General features: G+C 55.7%; 2 long non-coding RNA genes across 2 annotated transcripts; one reads left to right on the top strand and one right to left on the bottom strand.

The window, feature by feature from the left end:
* The first annotated feature begins 588 nt into the window (after positions 1–588).
* Positions 589–8314, top strand: LOC109435062 (uncharacterized). The gene is made up of 3 exons (XR_002135923.2): positions 589–2837; positions 3780–3985; positions 8198–8314. It is a non-coding gene; the product is annotated as an uncharacterized LOC109435062 (long non-coding RNA).
* On the bottom strand, positions 8208–23487 carry LOC141571745 (uncharacterized). The gene is made up of 5 exons (XR_012496840.1): positions 23353–23487; positions 18322–18531; positions 10263–10392; positions 8819–8896; positions 8208–8346 (listed from the first exon to the last, which is right to left on the bottom strand). It is a non-coding gene; the product is annotated as an uncharacterized LOC141571745 (long non-coding RNA).
* Positions 23488–23844: the final 357 nt, after the last annotated feature.

The raw sequence follows: 23844 nt of genomic DNA, 5'->3' as shown, positions 1-23844 counted from the left end.
TGGGCAAGGATGTCCCTTTCACGCTTTGGAGCCCAGTTAGCAGGTACCATGTTGGCTGCCACGGCCTGACTAGCTGGACACAGGGCACCCTTTCTCTCAGAAGCCCGGGAACAACTTGTCAGGTGGTAGACTTGGTTGATTAGTCAGTATCACACAAAGGGTCTTATCTGAGATTCGAGTTTCCCACTCTGGGTCATTTACCTTCTCTGGGTGGCTCAGCCGGGAGAAGTACTTTCTCTCTGGGGACAGTGGTGACATCTCCATTGGCTTCAAGGCCTTCCCAACTGGTGTCCCCCCACAGCCCACCTGAGTCCCCCACACCCCACCCGAGTCCCCCACACCCCACCCGAGTCCCCCACACTCCACCCGAGTCCCCCACAGCCCACCCGAGTCCCCCACACCCCACCCAAGTCCCCCACACCCCACCCGAGGCCCCACAGCCCACCCGAGTCCCCCACACCTCACCCGAGTCCCCCACACCCCACCCGAGGCCCCACAGCCCACCCGAGTCCCCCACACTCCACCCGAGTCCCCCACAGCCCACCCGAGTCCCCCACACCCCACCCGAGGCCCCACAGCCCACCCGAGTCTCCCACACCGCCCACGACGGACGAGGGCCCATGATGCAGACAGACCAAGTCCCACGGGGACAAAAAACCACACTGGCTTCTGAGGAGCGAGCGGGGCAAGAGGCTGCCCCAAACAAGTGCCACCAGACCCAGGCCGACTCAGTGGTGTCGGTGTGAAGGCCGAGCGGGAGCAGTTTCATGCTGACCCACGAATGTTCAGGAAATGGTGGCCTTTCTCTGCTTAAATTATCTTTTCCTGGAACTTCCCAGAGACTGCATTGAGAATGGAATAGTGAAAGTGAAAGAACGGGAAAACAGTTCCTTGTGAAGAGCGGTGATAAGGAAAAATCCACTTGGGTTTTCTGTTGCCTCAGGCAAGTCTGCAGGGCTCATCTGCTGATGAAAACAGAACTGTGTGGCTGTGGCGCCCGCCCAGGGGCTGACACACCTGACGAGGGACTGACACCCTTGCTCCATAGGTTTGTCATGAAATAAGAACACCCCTTCCACTGCCCTGAAACTTGGAAAGCACAGACGCCATCACGGGTGGACTTGCTGTGTTCATGCCACGGGCACAGAGCACGTACCAATCACACGCTAGGAATGAGGTCTTCTCACCCCCACACAGACTACAGGTTCCACAGACGTATGTTGGCTGCACATAGAGTGTTCCCCGCAGACAGAGCCTTAGGGCTCCCTGGAGGAAGCGCCAGGACACGCGGCATTGAGTTGCTGAAGGCGGGAGCGACCCACTGGAGCCTGGGACGCCCTCCCCTCCCACGCCGCCGCCCACGGTCCTGCTGCCCATCGCACGGGACTGGGAGCAACTCGAGGGAGACACTGGACTTGGCGGCACACGTACTGGACTGGGGAGTTGGGACTTAGTGTGGCTGAGGTGATACAGCCCAATGACAAGCTGTATGTCACTGTGCTTGGGAGGGACGCTGAGAGGCTGCTGGGCGCCCACGGGCCACAGAAGAAAGGGTGCAGAGGGCAAAGACCAGCTCAGCACGCACCGCTCTTGGTGTGGGGGCAGAGCCCTGGGGCCCCTGCAGCCTCTGGAGACCGAGACAGGGCAGGCAGGGCTGGCTTGACCACGCCTGGAAGTGGCCTCACAATCCTGCAGACAACTTCCATTATTTGGAAACAGCAATGTGCGTGGCCTTTGGTCACTTGGATGTCACTAAAGCAAGTTGTCCCCTTCAAATGATTCCCACTGACTGTCACTTTACTGCCTCCTCTCCCCCCCTCCCCCCATTTCACTGTATCCTCAGGACTGTCCAGTTCCTGGATTTTTGCTTGTGTTTGTGTCATTCCAACTCAGACAATAAAACTTTTGGCACGAGCTGTGCAGAGTTAATGCTTGTGAAGGTAAATGGGCCACAGTGCCTAGGGAGTCCGGGGCCTTGTGAGAGCGCCACACCCCTCAGCTGCCTGCGGGACCCCAGGCTGACAAGAATCTATTTATAAAGTTCTCCAGGGCAGGGTTGCCACATCAAAACAGGATGCTCAGTTGAACTTGAATTTCAGAGAAACCACAAATAAGTCTTTACTGTGTGTCCCAGATATTACACGGGACACACTTACGATAAAAAATTTCATTGTTTATCTTAAACTCAAATGTCATTGGATGTCCCGTGTTTTTTCTGCTACATCTGGCGCCTCTTCTGAGGGGCTTCTATGAAGCTGCATTTCATGAAAAGATGGCCCAGAACAGGCTGCCTGAAGAAGACCCCCTGGGGGGACGGGGAGGGCGTGGCCAACTGTGACAGGTGACCAAGTGCCAGGCATGGCTCAGAAAGCGGAGGGGTCTGATTTATAGTAACACAAGGTGAGATATTTTAGGCATCTGGCACTGACCCGGGCTTAAGTCCAGCTTCAGAAGCTTCTTCTCTCTGAAGCAGCTGAGCTATTTCTAGAGAGCGACTCCCTGTGTCACAGTCTGGGGGACGTTTTGCAGACTAAAAGTACTAGCTGTGGTCAGAACTCACTTCTGACAAATGAGTGAAAGGCTCTGAGAGCGAGGTGCCAGCTGTGCCGTGAAGCCCTGATCAAATTCACAGTCAGGAAGCTTCCTCCATCAACCTGAAGTGCGTCCTTGGTTTGTCCTCTGGACGTGGGACACGAGGGCCAGCCCTTTCTTGAGCTGACAGGGAGCCTTGCTCTCAGTTCTGGGAGCGTCTGTTCTTACCTTAGTCTGTAATGAGCAGCTCTAGGACACGTAAGCTGTAACTGCCATCATGGATGCCGCGTGCTGAGCAGAGCACTGTAAGTATGAAACATGTTCAGTCCTCTCAGCAAACTTACAAGGAAGCCAGGGTTTTAGAGATAAGAAAACGGGGACACGGGCATTAGGACTGTGCCGAAGACACGTGGTGGGTCGGTGATAACAGAGCTCCAGTCTCGGTCTAGTAATGCCTTCCTGTTCTAGAATACAAGGGAAGGGGGGAGGGGAGGGGGAGAGAGAGACAGAGACACAGACAGGGAGAGACGCAGAGACAGAGCCAACAGGAGACAGAACTGAGAAGGGAGAAGGCCAGCGTGCACTGGGCACTAACCTCTCACAGCTGGCACTCCCCGGGCAGCAGGGTCTCCTGCAGTTGGCGGGCACCTGGGGCCTAGGGCGGGAGCAGAGCCCCCCAACGCGCTCGGGCCCAGCCTCCAGCCGTGGGACCCAGGTGAGGAGCTTCCTGGGGGCAGCCACCCTCACCTGTGCTACTATTCCCCTGAGGGGCCCCTCCTGGCCGTCCCTCCACCTAGGAGCCTCTTGGCTCACTGTCCCCAATGCTACTGTCCAGCCTCCGTTCCCATGGTTCTCCTTCCACCCATCATTTATAACAGCTCCTGAGGGGTTTGAGGCAGGTGGTCTGTGGAGAAAGCCTGCGGCTGCTTCTCTGAGGGTCGGCGTCTCCAGGAGCCGCCCAGTTCAAACCACTGACCTGTGACCTGTGCGCCTTCGTTGGTCTGACAGATCCTGGGTGACACTCCGGTTCACAGCTGAGCCTGGTCCCCACCAGTTAGGTGCTTGCTTGAATGTGTGGTCGACACATGGAGAAGGCAGCAAAAACTGAGCTGGGGTTCACATCAGGTCGATAAGCTTCACGACCTCTGATGTGACAGGACAGTCGCTGAGACAGGCGTCCTGCCACACTTCCTGCTGCCCCAGGGCAGGCGTTTCCATGTAATTTCACAACATCGCTCCCTTTCCAGAAGCATCATCCTGTCTCCTCCACTGAACGGGGGCCACCAGCTCGCAGGGCCTGCCCCCCACCAGAAGCAAGCATCGGCCAACTCCAGCTGTCAGGGGCCTGCCGATGCCCAGCTCGCTCCCTGGCAGTGCTCACAGCTGGAGGCCCAGGGTCCCCGGGAGGACTGAGGCACTTTCCTTACTGAAAGTATTCGGATGTGGCAAACAGGTAAGATGGTACTCTGATTCTCTTGGAAATTTCAACTAAGAATCGAGGAGAATTTTACAAAAGCCCACTGGCTTTTTGTAAAATCCCTGCTTTGGGCTGAGGTAACAGAGGGCAGTGACCTTTCTCAGGGTCAGGCAGAGAACCTGACCCCTGGCTCCTCAGTGGTGCTCGCGAAGCCACCCACCATGTAGCTGTGACCTTGCCGCTTCCCGGCGCCTCCATACTCTTCCCTGTTTTGTCTCTGCCAACGACAGGGACACCTGTCTCACCTGCGTCCCTGAGATCAGCCTCCTGTTCCCACGTGTCCTGGGTCGGAGCAGCTGCGTCAGCACTCATGCCTGATGGGAGGTGTTTGACCCAGCACGACTCAGCGGCCTCAGTTTCAGGGGTGTGTTGAGTGTCCCTCGAGGCAGGCGGTGGGTTTCGGGAGGACCAGGTCTCTGGGCACTGGCTGACGGGCCCCGTAAGCGCGGACATGCGCGGCCCTGCCGGCCTGGCTTGGAAACCCCAGTGGGGATGTGCTGGGCTCCCGGTGAGCTGCTCCCTGACCTGACTGCTGACAAACCGTCAAAACTCACTGCTTTCCGTTTACGTGGAACTTCCTCCGCTGGGCTGACCGTGATATGGGCCACACAGGTGGGCCTGGCCTGCACGTCCAGCTTCAAATCAGCCAGCTCTGCATCAAGTGCTCATTTGGATGGAAATTCTGATGCACCCACTGACCCAGATTGATGCAGCTGATTAATGGTTAAGATGCCGAAGTTGGAGACAGGCCATTGAGAAAGGTGTCACCTTGAGGGCAGGGCCCGCTCTGCCGCTGAGCGTCTGTGACCCTGACTCCTCCTTGCTCTCACCCGGAGGACTGCAGAAGAGACTGGGGGCTCAGCAGAGGGTGACAGGGTGAGAGGCTGCTGCTCCTGGCCGCCCACAGCAATCGTGCCCTCGCTGCCGTGGAATTCCACTTCAGGAGAGGACTTTGCTTTCCTCGGGCCCAGGGTCAGGCCTGGAAGCTGTGGCTTATGTAGCACGGCTGCCCTGCGGGAACTCCGCCACACTGCATGGTCCTGGAGTGACAGAGGGAGCGGGTACAGTGGGGACAGGGCCTCCACCTGGTCTGAGGGCTCCCTCTGCCAGGCTGGGGCCCTTTCTCGCACTGAGGGCTCTGACCGCCACTGACCACGCATATCCCTGGAGACACACATGGAATTCCTTCAGAAAGGGTCACCAAAGCAGCTGACATACATCAAGGCCCTGAGCTTCGGGACAACATGCGTCAGGCACCAGGAGCCCTAAGCTGTGACGGTGACATGGAACGCTGGCAGAGGCCTTCCCGGCTCATAGCAGCCCTGGCACACGTGGCTGGCGAGGTCATCTCAGCACCTCTCTAGGGGACAGCAGCAAGGAGTCCCCCGATTCCTGGTCCTTCTGGGCCTGCACACTGGCCCTGGCTTCTGGAAGCGCGTGTCCCTTCCACAATGGGCTTGGTGCCCACACACTCACCCGTCTGCTCAATCACTGGGCGTGAGCGCTTGGCAGGGATCAGGCCACAGGGTTTCGTGGGTTTTCTTGGATATGGCCAAGATGGAGAGCGTGTGGATTCCGGGGAGCACGTCCCTGCCTGTGTGGACGGCAGGGGCCCTGGGCCTGTGTGAGGTGGGCGTCCTTCTCCTGGGTGCTCACTCCCCGGGACGGGGCGTGTGGCACCCCAGCCAGACGGGGTCGTAGGTCCGACAGGTAGTGTTCCCCTTGTGCCATCCCAGACGAGTGCTTGTCACTCGTGGTTCCATCGGACTGCTGCCCCGTCTTCCAACTGAGAGAAGCTCACTTCACACATGGGCGACATGGTCCCAGGGCCAACACGGGAGGGGAGGCAGGAACACAGCCTGGGCCTCGCACCCCCAGGCTGCCCTGTGGGGACAAGCTGCCCTCTGATCAAGAGCACAGCGCTGGGCTGCAGCGTCTAGCTCTGTTTTAATTTTATTTGAAACTAAGGAGGAATCACTGACCCCAGTCATTCAGCAAATGCCCCATGTCACCGGACAAGGAGCATGCACTTCGATTTCCGCCTCAGGTGCTGAGCCACCTGGGGGGCCTCTGAGTTTGCGCAGTGACAAGTGTTGCACATGGGGGCTCTGAAACGTGATGGGGGCACCCACGGTCTTTCTTCCTTTTCCTTATCGAATCAACTCACTCACGTCTGGATGTTCCCCTCGCAGGACGGCCCTCTCCTTTGCCCGCCAGCACTGAAGATGAATTAGGTTATTTCCACAAACAGGACAAGGTATAGCCAAAGCTCGGCGGCCGACTTACACACCCTGTGCCCGACGGTCACCCGGCCGAGCCACAGCCCTGCCCCCCTGCCTGCCCCTCACAGGCCTGTGTTCCTAGCGGCTCATCTCTGGGCCTCAGCAATTACAACTACCAACCTTCTTTTAAAAGTAAAATGTGCCCAACAGGAACTTAAAAAAGTTAAGTAAATAAAACTTATTTTTCTTTTGATAAATTCTAACAGCCTTTAAGGCAAATGAAAAGGCTCTGTGGTGCCACAGGCAGGCCTCTGAGTGACTGGTCCTTCAAGTTGGGTGAGACCCACGTCTGCCTGGCCCTGGGGAGTCCGCCCTGGGGACTGCATCCCCTGCCCTCTGTGGGGGTTCAGAAGCTGGGCCCTGTGTCCGGGAAGAGCAGGGACATGGCCTGGCATGTGTGACGGGCAGTGACGCTAGCACACTGCAGGTCCGTCACGGAGAGGGTCCTGGAAAAACAGACATTCACAGTCTTCCCTTAAAACCCTTTCTAGGTGACTCCTCAAAGGAAAAAAATGGTGCAAGGGAAACACACCAATTCCCGAACAAGGACAGGGGCCGGCAGCTCCCTTCTCTCCGTACGAAGGGCTTCTCAAAAGCGACACACATCCACATTCATTAACTGGGTCCTGTGACTTCACATGAAAAGCTGTCCCTCATTTAGGGGTGGGCTTCTGCGAGTAGCATGTTTTCCATGCAGGCTGTGACGTGTGACAGCTGGCCTCTGCCTCAGTTTCCCCACCTAGTTGCCTCTTCAAGACTCACCTGATACCATCCGTTATTAAGTCACTCCTGGTTTTCATGTAAGACTCTGTCTTTTGGGTGAGAAGCAAAGCTGGATTAGAAGCCCAGATTTTGGTCTGAGTTTTGGGTATATCTGCATTTCCCAGGCCCTAGCGTGGAGGGGGTATCTCACCTGGGAAACCTATATTTTTAGTTGGGAAGGTAGACTTCCCACCCTGGACCTGGCTGTGTGTTTAACACCCAGTAGAAAGTGGGGAAAGGAGAGGGACAGGCCCAGGCCTGTGGAGGTGGGGGGTGTGCTGCAAACCCCGTGAGCACGACCAGCACTGACCCTGCTCACAGAGCAAGATGCTGCCAACGTCAGCTGTGCCAGCTCCGGGCACGTCCTCCCTGTGGGATCCGAGGCCAAGAGCACGCAGACCTCAGCCCCCAGCCCCCAGGCCCCAGCGTACGCCCCTGGGGACCCCAGCCTTCATGCTCCCAGCCCCACGTCCTTGTGGAGCCTAGCCCTCAAGCCCCCCAACCCCTAAGGACCCCCAGTCCCCTCAAACCCCAGCCGCTGCTGCCCTAGCTCTGTGGCCAGTGTCACTCAGAGAGACGGCTTGGGGAGTAGGGACTCCTGAGAGGCTGGTATGGCGGGCCTCTGTCTTCATTCTAGTCACCTGTGCTGGCTTCACTTTGGGGACTGGGGGTGGGGCAAGGTGGACAAGTCGGCAGGTCCTGCCCCACCCCACCACCCTGCCCCACTCTCCCACCCCCTTGCCTCCCCTTCTCCCGTCCGACCCCCTTCCCCTCTGGGGGGCGAGGGCAAGGGAGGCAGATATCTGTGCAACTAAAGATGAGCAGACAAAGTGGGGGGAGGCCTGGGGCATTGCTCTGCCACAGGGGGACAGAGTCCTGGTTAGAAGGGGGGGGCTGCACTTATAACCCAAACACATGAGGAGACTGTGGAGGGGTGAGGGGAGGGGGTTTGGGAGCTGAAACACCCTGCCACGCTCCAGGTGAGAGCCCAGGCTCAGGTGAGAGCCCTGGCGGGGCCTCAGGGCCAGGGCAGGGCAGGTCTGCTCCCTGTGGGGAAGAAGGCATGAGGGAAGGAAGCCATCTCCCTTCTGCGACCTGTCTGCTGCTGCTGCCGCCTCACTTCGCTTGTGCTCCCTTTTCCCAGGGCAGGTGTGCAGCCAGTGTTCACGGGAAACAAGACTTCCAGCTGCCCTGTCGCTGGGGTTTAAGTTAACGCCACCTTGGAAGGGGACCGGAAGTGTGCTCTCCGAGGCCAGCACGAGTCTGCGTTTCCGTGATCTGCTCCTGCGCAGCCTGGAAAGGACACCCAGCGGGCACTGTCACCCTGACGGTCTCCAAATGAAGGCCTGCAGGGCACAGCCTGGGCGCTGCTCACACATTCCTGCCGCTGCTCAAGGACCGTGTGCTGCCGTGTGCCCCGCGGGTACAAAGCTTGCTCAGTGGGGGTAATCGCCAGCGTCCACGCAGCGCTCTTGCAGCTGATGTTAGAGTGAGTTAGACAACCAGTTTCTGCTCCCAAGGACAAGGTCAGGGTGACAGCCCACAGGAAACAAGTCGTATTGCTTTTTGGTGGTGTGGACGTTTCCCTCGTCGGGCTGTGTGCATCCTCCCTCTGACACACCACAGACCCTGGCTGCCCAGAACAGTGTTCCCGCTCCCAGAATTAAGCCCTCGCCTCATTAGCGGGCATTTCAAATCTCCAGGCTGCCCCCAGCAGGCCCACATGCGCACGGAGCCCGTCTGCCCTGGCAGGGCTGTCCCTTACCTTTGCCGGTCATGGCTTCTGCTTGTAGTTCAGGGTGTGGCCCAGGGGCTCCTGTGTCGTCCCCTCCTTCACTCACTCCTGCGTGCATACGGGATGAAACCATGTGCCGGGAGTGGGCCAGGCCCCGGGTCCAGTGCTGAAGCTGCAGCTCTGGGAGCCTGAATGTGGTGATTTCTGTTTCAAACTGCAGGGTGATTTGTGGCATGTGAAGGACCGTCGTGTGATTTCTCTGTGCTGCTGCCCAAGGCCTGCCCGTGGGGCAGAGTCTCTCACACATGGAGAAGCCATGACTCAGGGCTTGGGCTGCAGGAGGCATCCTGGGTCTTTGACAGATGCTGAGGTATCTCCTGGACCTACCACTGAAACCCTGTGTGTCCTGGCAAGCTCAGCTCCCCTGTGGGGTCCTTCTGCCCAGGGTGACGTGGAGCTCGCGATGGGCAAGCTTACACGCAGCTCCGGTCTCACAGAAAGGAGCGAGCACCTCCCAGGTGCACAGGCGGCCAGGGCCTTTGCCACACCGCCTGCCTCCCTGTAACCACACGGCCGCTCAGTGAATGGTACTTGGCGCCCCGGCTATGCTGTCCTGGATCCCAGAGGGTGGGGGCGACCTGTACGCTGGCTTTGTCTCCATGGGCGGATGGCGCCGCTGTGACGGCCGGGGTGGGGTGGGGGTGGGGCTCACGCTCTCTGGGGGCAGCAGCGAGATGCTGCACGGCCCGGCACCGAGCTCGCGTTGTGTGTGGGCGTGAAATGCCAATTGGTGTCCATGTGACGTAACTCATAACACGATTGTGGAAGATCACACGAGTTGGTTTGTGAGGCAAACAGCCAAACTCATAAAATTGGGTTTCCCACGCTCCCCCCAGGGAAGGGACAGGCACATCCACCATGAAACAACCTCCCTTCCTTCCTGCTGGACGCCCGGGGACACTGGGGAGCCACTCGGGACAGACGACACAGCCAGGCCAGGGAGGGCTGAGTTGTCTTCGCGGGTTGGGGACCCCACACCCTCAGCTGCATTTCTGCAGCCCATTCTCTCTCCCACCTTCAGCTAAGAAGCTGTGAAAACATCCAAGGGGCTGTGTCAGAGCCCATCATCCATCCCACCAATCGAGGTGGGACATCCTGCCTTCTGGGGATTTATTTTTTCATCCATGTTCTGCCGTAACAAAGGCTCGGGGAGCAAGCCCTGGCTGGATGCCTGTCTCATCTGCAAGGGGGGGCGACCACGTCACCTCCAGCTTTGGCATGAGCGAAAGTCAATTACTTGTTCATATACTGCCCGGTACACAGTAGGCATTCAACAAAATTCCCCTCTCTTTACGAACTGCCAATTACTTACCAATTTAGAATACCCAGAATAACTGAGCCGATACTCAATATTGAATTACTTGGGAACGTCAACAATGTTTTAATTTAAGAAAATCTTCTGCTCAATACTTACTTTCCCAAATCTGGCTGTGCCGTCATCGTATGCAAAGTAATCATGTGGCCTTGGGGTCTTTCGAACTCAAACGAAGGTGCCACAGGGCCTGGAGCGAGGTGGGTGTCTGGAGGCTCCGCAGCCTGGGGTCCTGGGGAGGGGACAGAGCACAGAGCGGTTACAAGCTCACACCGTCCAGGGGAATGGCCGCAGCCTGGGGGGCTGTCAGGAGGTGTTCGGTGGAGTTCCTGGGGCCTCCCCAGAACTCTTGGGAAGGGTGCCGCTGTGGTTGGTGGCCACACTGCTCTCCTCCCTGTCTGCCTGCTCAGCCTGAAGACCTGTCCACACAAGGAGTAAGGACGGTGTCACACTTAGAAGTAACTTCTGGGAAGAAGGACGGGGCCTTGTGTGAGGACGTCACCTCTAAAAGTTCTGAACAGAAGCCCTTGACGTGCTTGGGCTTTGGCAGAAGGTCAAGGAAAGATGACAGCTTGGGACAGTGTACGCGTCGGCCGCCAGGCTGCACCCCGTTAGCAGGTGTTCAAAGATCAGACACATAAATAACCGCGCCCCCCACACATCTTATCATCGTTCTTAACAGCCGTATTCAGGAGAAAGACAATGTGTCCTTTTAGAGCATTTTAAGTTAAAAAAAAAAAAGTGAAAGAAGAAAAAGCTGCCCTGTCAAAAAGCATTTCTGTTTCTCTGAAAGTAAGCGTTATTTTGACAGCTCGGCGGTTGCTGTCATTATTATCCTGTAAACTTTCTAGCTTCCTGGGATTGGCTGTCCTCCCTCTCAATCTGCTTCCCCTGCCGGGCGTAATTGAATGTCCTGATGAGCAGGAAAAGGGTTAATGGCATAACCCGATCACACAATATCTTGGGTTACAGACAGCAGCCAGCACAGGCGGGTGGCATGGCGTCCAGGCCACACCGTGGGAACGGGCGGGTAGGACAATGACGGGACTGATGGCGAGCATGGAAAGGCCACCTTTGGGAGAAACCGTATCCCACAGCGAGCGGGAAAGTGAGAAATAGTGGCAGATGCTGCAGGCCTATGAGCAACAGATGCCTTCTGGCCGGGCTCAGCCAGCCAAGCGCCCGCCCTCGCCGGGCAGGGACCGCTCCCCACCCCCTCCCGGTTTGTCACACGAGGCAGCAAACACAAATATTGCAGAGGAATTACAAACAGCAGATGGTGGCAGCAGGATTTGATGAGCTCAGGGTCAGGTATGGGCACACATTTGGTGGCAGCATGAATCACCCGTTCCTCTGGGGACGGCGAGTTTAGGTCTCCAACGGCGCAGAGCTGACCACCGACGGCTGCTTTTACTCACTGGGCCCCGGCCCCTCTCTTTCAGCGGGCTGACCCCTAGATCAGCTTTTAGGAGTCTCGTCAGATTTAGCGGAGTTTAAAAAGAACATATGTTGAATATTTTGTTAATTCAATTTGTGTTTAAATAATTGATGTTGGCCAGTTCCAAATGTGAAAGTTTAAAAGCCTCATGTGTTCAGTTTGATGCGTTGTATCATCTGGTTGCCTGAGGTCCCGTTGTTCTCATTGCAGGACAAGTGCCGGCTGCCTTTTTACTGTGAGCTCAGGTGCATCTTGCCACCTGCGCTGCCCTCTCCACCCCCACCCCGACCTTGCGAAGGTGTGCAGCTGTGGTGTCCAGGCTCTCGGCATCCTCTGTGCTCGCAGGGAAATTCCCGTAAACTGTGGGTTCTAACAGAAAGGGCCGTGCACGACCTCCGGGGGGTGGAAATCCCACTTTGGTAGCTTTCCTGGGGCTCTTTTTAGTCCCTTAAGAGGGTGAGTCTGTGGCAGCGCCCCACACACGAGATGGGGCACGTGCTTCGGCATGTTTGCACGTGTGCCGGGTGCCCTGGTGTGCGTGCTTGCGTGTGCTGTGGGTACGTGTGGCCATGTGAAAAACACAGCTGAGGCTTTACATGCTTTCAGAAATGAGCAGGAGTTCTTACAGTGTATGTTTTAATATTCTAAGCCGTACTTGCTTCTTTTCCAGGCATAGAGCGTTTCTCGCCACCCTGTGGGAACCTCGTGGTGTGGCGTGGTGTGGCGGCGGGTCTCCCGGTGGGTGAGCAGGGCCAAGCTCAACGCGCTCTGCCCCAGGGAAGTGTCTGCTGGGCCACCGAAGACAGAGCAGCGGCGATGGGACAAATCTGACATCTCTGACGTTAGAGAAACAGTTTCCTTCCGTGAGGAAAGACACCTAGATGTGACTTTTGTACTTAGAAATAAAATGTATTGTGTGTGCCAAGTCAAAAGCAATAGCTGCTCATTTCTAGAAAATCTAGAAACAGAGACAAGTAGAAAAATGAAGTCATTTGTGTCCCACCGTCTTCCGGGCGGTTCTCCATGTACAACGCTGGTTGTTTTTAGATAATTACGTGCATCATGTGTAATTTTATATTTTGATTGTTTTGCTTTATATGATGATATAAGCATTTCTCTGCCCTTCATTCATTATCTTGTCTACACAATAGTCCACTGAACTCAAAATAATTGTTTTTTTTAAACATTTTCTTCTTTTGAATATTTATTTGAATAATTAAAACCGTAACATTCTTTACTCCTACTAAGAATTCTGGCATAAACTTGTTCTGAAATAAATTTTTTTCTAGAGTTGAATTTACTTCCTGAGGCTGATTTTCTAGGGATGGAAGGCTGGCTTAAAATGGGTTTGAATGGGAAGACGTGAGCTCACCGAGACGAGATGGAAAGAAGCGAGGCTACACATGGGTGGGGGAGGAAGGGAAATGAACAGGTTGTCCAGAGTCTCCCTCTCTCTGTTTATATTACATATATTTTTATCAAAATTGGGGTTGTTCACTTTTGAAACTAGTGTTTTATTTTTTTAATTGTGGCAAAAAATAACAAAATTTACCTGCCAACAATCTCTAGGTTACGTTATAATATTGTCAACGACACACACTGTTGTGCAATGTAACCATCTTTCTAACTCACTGCAAACATTTCCCTACCCCACTAAATATTTTAAAAATACAATTTCATAATGTGTGCAGAGTATCCTACCATGTAGATGTTCTAAAATTTATTTAACGAGTCCTCTTTTGTGGTTTATTAAAGTCCTGTCTACTTAGTATTATTATAAAATGAACCTGTGATGAATGTCCTGGCATACATATTGTTGCATAAACTTTTAATGGTTTCTTTAAGATAAATTTCAGGAAGCAGAATTCCTGATTAAGAGCCCAAGCCCTGTCAAGGTCCTTAGCTCCTGGTTCATTACGTCCCCAGCGCACACGACAGGCTCACGGCCCGCTCCATGCTGACACTAAGTATAGATGCATCAAGATGCTGCAAACTTGGGAAATTTTAATTTGCACTTTTACTACTTATGGAGTTCACGTGTGTGTCCTCTTGGTGAACTGGCCGGCCTAGAACACTCCAGAGATGCTGAGCCTGGGACGAGGCACGGCTGTCACAGCACAGCCTCCTTCTGCTCTGACTCAGGGGACGTGGACCCTGGCCCTGTGCTGACCAGGTCTGGCGCTTTGCCCTGAAGACACACTCAGGACCCCTCCTCACCCAAGTGCAGGTTGAGTGACATTGTCTCTTCTCTTCATTTGTTAGGAAAATTAAGGCCCCAACAGGACCCCTGACTCTCAGGGGCCGAGAACTGCAGGGATGGAGAGTGCTGTCATTCTGAACCCTGAGGCCCAGGGGGACCCACCTCAGGAGGTGGGGCTCCTCTTACGTTGAGATCAGTGGCATCCCAATCTTGTGACCCACACCCGGTCACAGAGCCTCCTTCCAGTGAAGACCGCAGCCACTCGGCTGGGCTCTGTGGTAAGGGGCAGCGTGTGGACTTGTTACTGTCACGTGTTCTTGGGCCTCAAGCCTGTTCACCCAAACTGGGCCGTCAGCCCCTCCGCCCACCGCGTTTCACTCCTTAGAGCCTGGGGTCAGGAGGGAGAACAGAAAACACTGGTTTTAAGGAGTCTTCCTTCTGAATTAGCGAGAAGCACTAGTTCTAACGGAAAACTTCCAAGTGTGCGTTCCTCTTGTTTTTAACAGGAAGGGTGTCTGTGCAGAAGCGGCTGTTCCTTGGGGAGCAGGGAGACCTGAGGCGTCACAGCCACGCTTCCAATGTCTACTTGTTCAGCTGGCAGTGCTGAGTGAGTGTTTCTAATAATCAACTGCTACTAGAGAGCGTACTCTAAATCTTTGTTACATTGTGTCCTTCCATGGGCTCCGATGTCTCCAAAGCAAAAGGGAAGTGACCACGTGTGGGGGGGCTGGGGTGCCAGCAGGTTTGCCACCGCAGGCGAGTGCTGCCTCAGGCCTTTTCCTGTGACTCACAGGCTGGGTGGCATGTCCTGTTATTCTCCTGGATCCCTGCCATCTCCCTGCCCCGCAGGGTGAGTCTGGAAAGCTGGCCCGTCCTGACACCCAGTGCCAGCGCCCAGGTGCCCTTGGGGGGGCTTTAGCCTCTTTGGTGGTTGGTTTTCTGCCGACACAGAAGGAATTGAAATGTTTTCCTTCCACCAAATTTGGTCTAAGGTGTGGACAGTGTTGGGGTCAGAGAAAAGGGAAGCAAGACAGGACAGGAGGGCTCGCAGGGGCCAGTAGCGCCTGGACCCCACGTTTTTGTCCCGCGCTTGCACAGACAGCAGGAGAGGCGGGAAGGGTTGGGAAAAGCACTGAGGTGACACACTCCTTTCCACGCATGTGTGTGTGCCCTGTCCCCTGCACGTTCTCCTGAGCTGCTCCCGCACAAGCCCTTCCGGGCTCTGCCTGGTTTGTCTGCACTCAACACACCTCTCGTCTGGAGGCATTGGTTACACAGAGATGCTCTGAGGGGATGAAGTCACTGTCCCAAATGTGATTTTAAGGGTCATCTGAGAAAGTTTCGTGATGGCAATGTGATTATTTTCCTGAGGTGGTTGGTGAACTGACAACATGAAGACGACATGCATCGATTATTTATGAAAACCATCAGGCTGTATTTCCCCGCACTCAATGGGAAGTTTCTTTGTTTTAATTTTCCCTGTCAAGGGGCCAATTAACTCAGACTTCCCCGTGTCCACGGGCCAGCTGTCACTGGCCCCTTTTACTGAAAGGCCGCTTCTATCAGCCCAGGTCGCTGGTGAATGGAACGCAATCAGCACCATTACAGAGGGTCTCCCGCGTAAAAGGCAGGGCCCCTTCTCTCCTGCCCTCTGATTGTGATTTCACACCTTTTATGTAAAGCAGAGCCTTCACCTATTTAAGGAATTTTTCAATTAACATTTCTTTTCCTCAAGAGAGACCAGGGCCTTTGGTTTTCCACAAAGGCCGGCTTTCCTTCCCCTGGAACAAGTGTGCTCCCTTCAGGCCTGTGAGCTCCGGGCCTATTATCCAGCACTGATGACTTGGGGTGGCAGCCCCCCTAATCAATAGCTGATCAGGGCCCAGCAGGGGAGAATTTCTGCTTTAAATCCGCTCCTCTTCAAACGAAAATGGTCTCCTTTGAATAAAAAATGCCTGGGTTGAATTTTAAATCCAACTAATTGGCAGTGTTTAAAAAGGAAAGGAAAGAAAAGAGATGTGGGGGCCACCGAGAGCAAGCAGATGGCCCCGATCGCTCCGCTTTCGGTGGATCGCACGTTCTCTCCCAAAGACCTGTTTTTATTGCCACAGTTTCCCTTGAATGCTTTATTAATTGATTAAATATTTTAACAGCGTTATCATTACTTCAGATAAAATCCCATCACATTACATGCTTTACAGTTTTCCGATTCTTCTGTCAGACTCTAGTCAGAGCAAAGATTTTGTAACTCCCTTTAGTCTGGGTAAGTGATGTTTAGTGGGGAATTCAATGAATTTTCCTGAAAAATTAGTTGAATTGCTTTGAAGGGATTTTTATGTTCAGAGCCAAGGATCTCTGGTCAGGCCTGACCTTCAAGGCAACCGTCAGAAGGAGCGAAACACAGGCGGACACAGTGACCCTGCACCAAGCCAGGGGCCGAGCAGCATAGGAGCCCAGAGCAGACGGGATTCCAGGGGAGAAACCAGCCTCCCTGGGCTGGAAAAAAGTGAAGCTTGATGTCAAAATGTAGGCATGTCTTTGCATTCATGATTTGATCGTTTTTCAAAAACCCAAAAGGTGGTTTGGTTTATGAATAGTCTGACAAGTAGTGAGCTGTCTGCACTAGGAAGCTTGGTCAATCCCAGTGGCTCTTGTATATAAAGTAACTTCCTGTGTTTGAAGTAGATACATTACACTTTGTTTTTAGTGGAAAAGGGCCCGTTTTCTACGTCACCTTGGCATTCACTGGATAAAGAGCTGAGCTGATGGACAGCGGCCCTCCTGTGTTGTGTTCAGTTTCCACAGGGCCTGTCGCTGTGACATGGAGGTGGAGCTGCTTCTTCAGTACGATGTGGTGAAGACCAAGGCAGAGGACATGCCCTTGACAGAGAAAACCCTGCAGGAAACTCCAGGTGGCCGAAGGAACGCAGGCATCGGCCTCCACTGTGTTTCGTTTCCAGGGTCTGAAAACTGTTTGAACATACTGTTGATGTCACCCTGTCAGAAGATCATGGCCTTGGGTCCCCCCACATGGTGAGGAAACAGGCTCAGACAGGAAGCTCGGCCCTGCAGACTGCGGGGACACGGGATGGTGTCCTCACCTGTCCCAAAGAAGAAGGTGACACAGGCCTGGCCTGGAGGCACCGTCAGGACATTTGGGCTGAAGAAACTGCAAGAGAGGGCTGGATATGGTGCTAACTCACACATTTGGGGTCTCAGGTGTACATTTGAGTCAGAACCCTGCAGAAGTACTAAACCAGCTGGCGTGATGACAACGCAGTTATTTCGTGGGGTAGACGTCGTGACTAACTGCTAGTGACCACAGCACACACTGCCCGGGGACCGCCAGCTTCCTGCACCTGACACTGCCTTCTGCGACAGCCCCCAGCTCTTCCTGCACGCAGGGTGTCAAGGATTCCTCTGTGAGCTCGTGAACTCACTCAGTCCTTTTTTATGAAAACCATCATGCTGTGAGTTTCTCCTGGCAGGCGGGAGGCACACGGGTCAGGCGGGAGGCACACTGGTCAGGCCGTTGCTCTAGCCGCCGCGGCTCCCACACACTGTCACCGGGAGGAGCAGACCCCGTGCCTCCACGGCCTTGGCCGGCCTTTCACTCAGGTGGGTGACCAAAGACAGCATTTCTGTCATAGCAGCTGTGGGCTTGGGGGTGACCAGGCAGTTTCAGTGTCTGAGCAGCCTGACAGCCGTCTGGCCACGCCCTGCCATGCGTTGCAGATGAGTGCACCGTCAGCAGTGGTGGTCACCCAGCTGGGCCACCGACCGCTGACTCAGAAGCCTTCCTGGGCTGCACACACTCACATGCAGGCCAGCAGAAAGCCAGGGTTTCAGCATAGTCCCCAGAGATTTTTCCTGTGGCCTCCATGTTCCACCAGCTGCTGAGCTCAAGTTACAGCTTCATGTGATGGTGGCTTTATGTCAGATATCACCTGACTCACTGGTGGCTCCCGCTACCCTGGGCGCCAGCCTCCCTGAGGTCTTTCAGCCGTCTGAGCCTTGGGTCTGAGCACAGACGAGGGGCAGAACCGCTGACACCCCACCAGAATGGCCTTCCTCCTGGTGGGGCCACAGCCGGACCCTTGGTCTCCACTGCCTGGAGAAGGGCATCATACCCACAGCCACAGGGACACACCCCGGGGAGGGGGTTGGGGATTCTCTGCTGACTGCATCGTGCTGAGACCAGGCCTGCTGCGCCCATGCTCTGGGAGCTTGTAGAGCAAACATGGCAGCAGGAGCAGGTGCCTGCGCTCAGGTGTTTGGCTCCTGAACAGACTTTCCTGTAAATGAGCGAGAGTGACGGACACATCCTGTGAGTCCCTAGTCACGGACCCTCCTGTCCTGGGTGCACATAGGACTGATGGGGCATCACAGTGAAAGGGGACAAATATCGGAAGAGTGAGAGGCGTACGGATTGTAAGAAAACGGCCCGACCGCAGTTCCCACATAGCAAGTGACAGTCCCAACAATCCCAGAAACCACTGGAAACTGTCTTGCCTAGTTCTTACCTTCTCTGATTCCCACTGGACCGGAGGTAGATATCGTAACGACTGGAAGACCCCAGAGTCCCTCACTGTGGTAGAATCGCAGGGTTGAGTCGGTTGGTGAGAGCCTAACGCAGTGCCCGGTGGGCCGTCACCGGTGATCTGGTTCCTGTGTCGCTTCTCTGTCATCCCACCCGGTCAGTGGAGGGGCGGAAATTCAGGTAAGCAGACAGCCTGGCCCAAAGAGATGTAAAAAAATGTTACATATGGAAGAATAACGTCAAAGGAACTGCCAGCCAGCTGGCAGTCACACTCACTGACTGACCAGCCTCCTCTGCGTGAGGAGGGCATGAGGGCTTACCGTTCTCCCATTGTCGGTGCGGCGGCAGGTAAAGGGGGTCCACAGGGTTCCAGAGAGCTTGCTACGCTGAGCGGCACTGTGGCCATTTGCATCATGGCGGACAGGCAAATCATTATCACTGTGGGGTGGACACAGAGAGGCTTTCCCATCTGGGGTGGACATGGATGAGATCGCAGAACCAGGCGAGTGGGCTGTCTGCTATTTCGTTTCCTATTCCAGCTTTCTATGCCTCCTGACCAGAGGCGTTTTACTTTTATCTTTTACCTGAAAAGGTGTGGCAATAAGTACTTGTTATGAATTCCATCTCTTTCTCTTGGGTGAATTGGTTTTCCAAATGGAGAAGGTTACTTCATCATGTTTTTTTCTGCACAATTGGGAGTTTTTACTCATGTTTTGCTGGCACTAATTCTGGGTCTGTGGTGGGAGATTCAATGGGCACAAAACGGGCAGGAGAAAGGATGGGCTCATGAGGGGGCATCGGCTTCCAGTCAGTGACCGCCTGTGTGGACACAGCTTTGGGTCGAGGTGGGAGGCCTGGGTAATGGCAAGGTGTGTTGCCTGCAGAATCCCGACCAGGTTAAGCCTGAGTGGTTCACGTATTTTGGAAAAGCAAATTTTCCAACAGCTGGTTCTTCATAGCTCTTACATGTGGGGTCTTCAGACATTCAGTTCTTGGTAAATGCATGCGTCAACATGTTGGAAATGAAGAAGGAAACATGCCAGGAGAGGTGGATGTGGTGTCAGCCCACTGCGGTCAGTCCGTTCGCCCCTCTGTGCTGGGGTCAACCTGTTGGCGCCTCCGGCATTTCCAGGGTGGGGCTCAGCACCTCTTGTCCCCAGGTCCCCTGTTTGGTTTTGTGTGGCCTTTCCTCAGACCTTCCCTTCTTTCTCTTTCTCTCCTGTTTCAATAACGTTTTCTTGTCTTTCGCCCCCTGCAGTCCTGCGTGTCTTCCTTCCATGATGCGTTTCTCCCGTTACCCTGAACTCAAGGACACCACGTGACCCCCTTGCTTTCAATCCCTTGCTGCTCTGGACCCGACGCTGTGTGAGCATGCGTGCACCTTTCCCACAGTCCTTTTAGTCCCCTCTCTGTGTGTGTTGGAGCAGATGTGGGAGTGAATTTGTGCCAGAGTGTCCCTGGGACCCTGCCCGGCTACAGCTTCTGGAATGAGATGGAAAGAAGCACGGTGCTGGCAGTGCTTGGGCCAACGGCCAGATAGCTGGGCTCCCTGGATCAGTAGGCCCTGCTGAGGTCTTGCCTGGAAACTGCCCGCGTGTCTCCCCACGACTCTAGGGAGCGGCCCACCCAGTACAGTACCCTCTGGACCCCACGTGGCAGCCCTTGGACTCCCATTCCGCAGAGGCGTTTCCCGGTCCTATGTGCTGCGGTGGCAGGTGCCAGCCTGGCGCTGGTGGCCCGATGCAGGAGTAACCCAGCCCCAGGAGAGCTGAGGAGCTGGCAGGTGTCAACCTCAGCCTCGCAGTGTCATGGGAGTCTTGCCGGGTGGCTGGGACGAGAGCTGCTGCAGAGGCAGTCGGGGGGCCATGTTTATGGCTGAGCAGAAGCTACGCCCTTCAGATGACATCCCTGCTGGTCACATCACAGGAATCGGGGACAGAAAAACCCGTTGGAGCATCTGTCTTCCTGTGCCTGGTGAATATGGAGCTATGTGACATGTGACTAACAAGACAATGCCCCCTGGAGAGGAGGGAGGGGCCTCCGGCTTCTGTGGAAAACCCACTGAGCCCCGTGCTCTCCCCTCCCCCTGCATCTAAGACCTGGAACACAGCTCTCCACTCACCCTTCCATTTTCTTCTCTCACCAAAACTTTCACTTGGACTTGAGAAAAGCTTTCTGTTGTCACAATCTGCCCCGTGTGTGAGGGGCTCCCCTTCAGGTGGCCAGACATCTGGTTTGAGGGACGGAGGCAATTCCCAGGACTCAGCCTTCCAGTCCCACAGTCAGGACAGTCCTAGGCAATCTGGATGGCTGGTGATGGTAACTGGGACGCAGCTCCGTGGGCGCTCACAGCGGCTGCCCAGATCACATGGCCCAGTCGGGGACAGCTGGCAGTAACACCTGCGGTGAGGACCATTTGGAGAAAGTCCCCCTATAAGTTGAAAGAAAATGAACCCCTTGTGTTGTGCGGGAGACCCTGTTCGCTGCGCCATCTTTCAGGCGGGGTGGCCTGCGGGGTCTCTGCTCCCGCTCCCCACACAAGAACGCAGGATATGGTGAGGCCGAAAAGGAACACCCACGGAGCCATAGGTAGGGGAGTCATACCACTATGGTCTCACTAGAGGCTGGGCCCACCGGACGCACGACCTGCCGTCCGCTTTTCCGCCAACCGACCGACCGACGACTCTTCTCCACTCTCTCGACTCTGTTCCTCTGTCTCGGCTCTCCTCTTCCGCTCTCCTCGGCTCTGCTCGGCTCCTCGGCAATCCTCGGCAATCCTTCGTAGCCTCAGCAGTTATACCAGCGGCCAATCGGCTAACCGGCCACAGCCGACGGCCAATCAGCCACAGCCGACGGCCATTCACCACCCAAGCCAGCACCCTTCACGTGAGGCCGAGAGCCTGTAAACTACTCTCTGGGGCTCTGTCCCCACACCTTGTTAAGATCTTGAAAAACACAAGCTATGGGCTGACACATGGAAGCAGAGGAGCACGCAGTTTGGTCTCTGCCACCAGCAGCCACAGCCTGTGTGACACAGGCGACCGTGGGACAGCAGGCTACAATGAGGAAAAGGGTCCCAGCGCCCCATGTGCCGCCTGTGGTACATCCACCTTTCATGAGTTTACCAGATACGCCTTAGGTTTACTGGTGCTTTTACCTGTACCGACCAAAGATTGCAAAGCATGTTTACGGCAGTGACGAGAGTCTTGGGAGCTTCAGGCTCGTCTTGGAAAGGTCTGTTCTCCCAAATTCCTTCGCTTGGCGTGTCAGCAGGGAGCGTGAGCTGGCCCTCGAACCCAACGCGCCTGCCAGCTCCCACGAGTGTTGCACCCGGTGTTGGTGCCGGGGGCGGGACGGCAGGACAGCGAGATTCCACTAGCAAGTGTGAGCTCGTTGAGGATGGAGAGGGGGCTGTGAGGCTCTGCAGGCCTGTGACTCATGCTGCTGGCGTGGGCGTTCGGCACGGGGCTGCCACTCATCTAAGGATGCCCGGGAGCGGCCGAGGGCCCATCCTCACTTCCCGGTGGTGACCTTGTGACCCACAGGCAATGAAATATTTCTCATTTTCCTGTGTGCAGAATGAGGCCGCTGGCCCAGATGACCCCGGAGGCCTCTTCCAGGTCTAAATGTCCCACACGTCTGATGACGGTTTGACAGGAGTCACCACTGACACATAAATCATGTGGGGTGACCGGTGACCATGGGCCTGACTTTCTGATAAATGGCGGCTGGTTGGGAGAAATGTCATCAGGATGGTCCTAGGAGATCCAGCCTTTATTGCAAAAACATGACAAAAGACTAAATTGAAAGAACAACTGTTTGTAAACTCCATTCATTTCTGGGAACACGACTGTGAACCAGACACACTGAACCCTCAGTGGGACGAGTGAGGCGAGGACAGCCCCCTGCCAGCCTGCTGTGCCCACAGCGGGCAGCCCAGGCGCCTGGGCACAGGGGCTCCAAAGGCTGTGGCAGGAAGGGGGGCAGGGAGAGCCTAGCAGCGTGTTCCAGACCAGGGGAGCATCCTGGTGCAGCTGGAGGGCGGGCGCCGCTGCCTCAGGGGCTCTCGCGGTTAAGCCTGTTTTTTGCTGCCAGTTCCTCCGAACGTGTTGATTTTGGAGTTTGTGCTTTTGCGGGTTAGCTGGCTTCATGTGAGCTCGGGCCCTTCCCAGCAGATAACATTCCTGTGGGCTGACAGCATTCCTGAGGCCCACGTGGCAGCCTAGTCACAGCTGTGGGCGCTCACACCTGGAGACCCAGAGCTCCAGACACGGGAAGTCACCCCGAGGGATGGCCATGTCACCTGTGAATGGACTTCTCCTCGGAAGCCTGACTGCAACGAGTCACTTTCGCCTTATTTGATGTTCAAAAGTGGGGGCCCACCAGCCTGCTGGGTGGGGGTATGCTCTGCCCTGTGGCCCAGGGACTTCCCTGTCCTGAGTCACAGCCTGCTCGCCAGCTGCCGGCTGAGCAGACGGGACTTGTGCTGGGGCCGCAGGCTGTGGGTTCAGGCTGTGACAGGTCGGGTGAGAGTGGGTTCCTGAGCTGTGCACCTTCAGGGGGAGGGGGGTGCCCGCCTGCAGCACGGCAGGAATTTGGGGCTGCAGGCATCCGGGATGCACAGCAGACGGGAGGAGGGGAGGTGAGGGGCCCGGACGCCTGCCCAGAAGCAGGCACGGACTTGTGTCAACCCTGACCCAGCTTCCAGAGCTTCCAGTGACCTGTGAGACAGGTGGCGGCCTGCCTGTCCCGTCAGCTGGCTCCCAAACCACCTAGGCATTCCTTCAGTGGGGGCGGAGCTGGCTCAGAGTCAGCACCCAGGTCCTGTGCAGAGAGGGGAGGGGAGATGCAGCGGCCACGGCCAAGCAGCAGACAGGGATGCCCCTGGGGGACCAGCAAACCTCTGCCTAGGGCCTCGCTCGCAGCACCGGCCTCTTCCTCAGCCCCCCCGCCCCCCCATAAGGATGGTTAAAGCTCGCGGCACCACCACAGCACCAGCGCTCTCATCACTCACCAGACCACGCTCTTCGGCCTGAAGCTCATTTCCCTCCATGTTGGTCCCCAGGCTGTGGACTTCAGGCTCTGTCTTGGCCTCGTGTCCTGCAGATGTAAGGGCCTTTCAGTGTCCCAGCTGTAAACAGGGCTCACATGACTTACCCCACAGGCCTGGCCTAGGGACCCGACTTCCCGTTCACTTGAGTTTGTGGCAGAAATAGAAGTGCTTGCCTGGCATGAACGTGACCCCATCTGGAGTGGGGTGGAAAAGCCCACGCTTTATCCAGGTGGGGCCATCCCCCATGAGATGGTGAGAAGGGTCATGTGGAGGTCATCCCTGTGGGGTCACTGAGCCGGGTCACGAGGAGGACGTCCCTGTGGGGTCACTGAGCTGGGCCATGTGGAGGACGTACCCCATGAATAGGGGCACTGGAGGTCAAGGTGGTGATGGTGTGAGAAGACCCATCTAGCATTAGCTGTGTGGTGCTGCAGGCCCCGACTCCACCAGGGT

The sequence above is a fragment of the Rhinolophus sinicus genome, linkage group LG05 (genome assembly GCF_036562045.2).
Source record: "Rhinolophus sinicus isolate RSC01 linkage group LG05, ASM3656204v1, whole genome shotgun sequence".
NCBI lineage: Eukaryota > Metazoa > Chordata > Mammalia > Chiroptera > Rhinolophidae > Rhinolophus > Rhinolophus sinicus.
This window is presented reverse-complemented; position numbering and strand designations above follow the sequence as displayed.